The sequence below is a fragment of the Euprymna scolopes genome, chromosome 33 (genome assembly GCF_053919585.1).
Source record: "Euprymna scolopes isolate OS-2025 chromosome 33, ASM5391958v1, whole genome shotgun sequence".
Classification (NCBI taxonomy): Eukaryota; Metazoa; Mollusca; class Cephalopoda; order Sepiida; family Sepiolidae; genus Euprymna; species Euprymna scolopes.
Window position 1 is genome coordinate 29,323,354 of NC_136514.1, and position 3,693 is coordinate 29,327,046.

Sequence of the window (3,693 nt, forward strand, 5' to 3'; positions counted from 1 at the left end):
GTAGTTCACTTGCTCCATTTGATCTCTAGAATCTTTGTAAGACGCTTGAAATCAAATGCCTCTAATTTTTTTCTCTTGGTCGATTTTGAGATGCCACGTTTCACTTCCATATAACAGTGTGAACAAGACGTGGCTGTTATAAAATCTTAATTCAGATCCGAGAGTGAAGTCTTCTGTTTCTTCCGATCTTGCAGGATATCCAAATAGAGAAAGCTGTATTTTAAGTTTCCAGAACAGGAGATCGTATTCTTTTCATCGGCTAATATGACGCAGGGGATATAACAGTGTCTACATAGACAACCCGTGACCCATGATCAGTAATGGTGGAACTTGGATGGGGTTTAATTATTTAAGAGGATGTCTCAACAAGAACTTATTTACAATAAAATGACCATATTATAATCAGCTGAGAAGCAGTGCCATCATATTGTGTTCTACAGACAGACAGTTCTAGAAAATAAACTTTGCTAATTTTTCTTTAGTTTTAGGCATAGATAGAGTGAGGGAAATTGTTGACGCTAGAAGAGTACTTGTTATGAATGTTTTACAGGAGGGGGGGGGAGACAAAAATAATGATAGGGCAGAGGTAGACTTGAAACGTCTCTTCTGTGAGAAAGAGGAAGTGGACCCAAACAAACAAAATCCACAGTTTTAGTTGTGTCTTTTTTAGTTGTGTCTTTTTTAGTTGTGTCTTTTTTAGTCATGTCTTTTTTTAGTTATGTCTTTTGTTGTTGTTTAACTTTTGCTTACTCCCAAACAAGGCATTTTACCACTAAAAATTAAGGGGGTACTTTGATAGGGGGGACAGATTTATATGGAAACAATCTGGGTGGTGATTTGGGCAGCAAGATCATTGTTCACATTAAATTCAAATTTTTGCGTGTTGGTACGGTAGGAAAAACAAAGAGCAGGGAACGAATTCTAAAGGTGAACAGTCCAAGGAAAGAAACTATGAGAACATGAAATCTTCCAGCATCTAGAAATCTCTACAGTGAAGAGGTGGGATTTTGCTGGATCATGATTTTTTGCGTTGAGAGTATACATGTGCAGCAAGTTTATTAGAGCATATTTTGTTGGAGCACATTGCGTGGAAGTACTTGTTAAATAAGCATAGGGATGAAACACTATGACAATGCAACAGGGGCTGGAGCTTGGCAGACAGTGCAGAACACTGTTTTCTATGGAAATCGCTCAAGGCAAGGCATGAAGCCACTTGATGCAAAGAGCTAAATAATCCCCCTTCAAGGTCAAAAACTACCCAATGATAAATGTGATATGAATAGAGTCTGATCCCAAAAAACAGCACTTCTTCCCTCTTTGTCAGAAATATCACTTGGGGAATGTGAGAATGACAGATAAAATAAAAAAGCGAGAGTTATAAGGCTGTCAAAAGTAAACCAGGGTTTACTTTCTACTCTAATATGTAAAAAAAATGTCTTTTTTTTTTTTTCGCAACTTGTCCAAGAGAGAGAAGCTAGTGGTTGATGTACTGGTCCAGATGTGACAACAGTACTTTATGCACAGGCAAATCGTGACTTTATAGAGATATAGGGTACTGGCAGGAGTGCAAAGTTTTCTAGCCTGGTATAGGTAACCTATATTCTTCACAGCAGACTTGGCAGCATCTTCTATGTAGTTATTCCACTTCATGTTTTCTGAGAATATTCAATCAAAGGAGTCAAAACGTTGGACTTTTCGGAATAGTGCTATCAGCTATGACAATCGGTGGTTGGAAATGTTTCTTTTAGTTTCTAAGAGAAAGGAGCTTTGTCTTAGTAGCATTGAATAAAAATCATCCATTCTTAACCGCATTCAATTACAAACTCGAGGTCGTTTTTTTTAAATAGTTGCATCGCATGTGTTCTAATCCCTGTTCTCATTTTGTTATTTTCACAACGTTTTCGTCAGTGTAACCTCTAATCTTCTTCAGATGTATCTTGTTGAACTTATGAATCTTTGGTGCCCGGTAAACTCGTCTCCGGAAAACTCGTCTCTGGAAAACTCGTACTCGGAAAACTTGTTCCTTTTTGCTAGGTAGGAAAACTGGTCCCTTATTTATTCAATAAGAGACCAGTTTTCCTACCTAGCAAAAAGGGATGAGTTTTCCGGGTACAAGTTTTCCGGGTACGGGTTTTCCAGAGACGAGTTTTCTGGAGATGAGTTTCCTTAAATTCGAATCTTTGTGTCGAACTCGGGAATCTGCACGGAATTTTGAACGGAACCTTTTATTTAATCCACAGGGGTAGCATGTTCATGTTCCGTCTGCCATGACATTCTAGAAGTCCTGAGTAATTCGCAATTGCATTTTGAGTGTCGCCCGCATTGAGGATTGAATCTTCAACCTCCACAAGAGTGTAACTTGCAACTGAATTTTTCTAAGTACTTTATCTTTGGATATTTGAGCTTTTCGATTCAAAAGGAAGTAGTAGTTTAACCTTCATTTAGTTTAGATTTATTTTGTTTTTGATTTCGTAATTTTTGTAATTTGGGTTTATGTACTTTGGATTTTATAAATAAATATTTTTTATCATAAAACATTAGAGTCGTCAACATGCATATTCCCAACTAACATGTGCGAACATTTACTTTCCTGCTGGAAATAGAGCATAATACCATTAGTAACGACACTCACTGTATCGGAAACGTCGTTTATGAAGATTAGAAGGTTATACAGGATTGAACGATAAAATTATTGCCCTAGAAAAGACGACATGATTCCATTTCCGTTTGATGAAAACCGATTTTCTTTTTTTTTTTGTTGCAGATCATCTACTAGTTGGTCAGTGGTGTACAAATTCCAAGAGTTATAGGGGCCTTCTATGATGACTGAAAGTGACACAATGTTCAATGAACAAAATCAGAGATGCACTGCTGTACAACTCATGATCTCTATCGATCCAAAGTATGACACAGGACGATTGCCAGCGATCTCAAAATGCAAGTCCAGACGGTTCAACGCTTGAGGGTGTGCCCAGGGTGATGAAAAAATAGTTTCCTGCCACAATTACAGTCTTTGGTGTGATTTCAAGTGAATGCCACATCATACCACCTCACATCTTCAAAGTCGAATTGAAAGTCAACACCAAAGTGTAGTTGGATGTGGTGATCCCCTGGTGCAATCAGGTGTCCGCTGGCAAACGCTGGGTGTGGTTGCAGAACTTAGCACCGGCCCACAAGTCCAAAGAGACCTAGGCTTAGCTTTAGAAGAAGTGCTACGACATTGTACCCTTCTCTTACTGGCCCCTCTCTACTCCCCCGAACATAGCCCACTAGACTACTTCGTTTGGCCATACGTCAAGAACATTACCAACATGACCTCCCACAACACCAAAGTCAGCCTGATCGTCACCATCTGCCGAGTATTTGCCGAGCTCCCAGCGGTTGTGGAAAAGGCATGCTCCTATATCGAGGTGGTAATTGAGGCTGAAGGTGTCTACATTGAATAGATATCAGCTCTACTATATAATCAAGTTACTGGAATTAATTTTTTCAATAAAAGTTTTAAAATAAAGCTGTAGTGTTTTCTTTAGCGCAACAATTTTATCATTCTACCCTGTACCCAGCTAACGTACTTCCTAACTTCCGGCATGGGGCTACCAGAAGCGGTGACACGACAAATCAGTTCCTTCGCTCTTTTTCTCTCACACCTATATCTCCCTTGTGCATGTACTTTTTTTAATGTTTTTTTCCAAT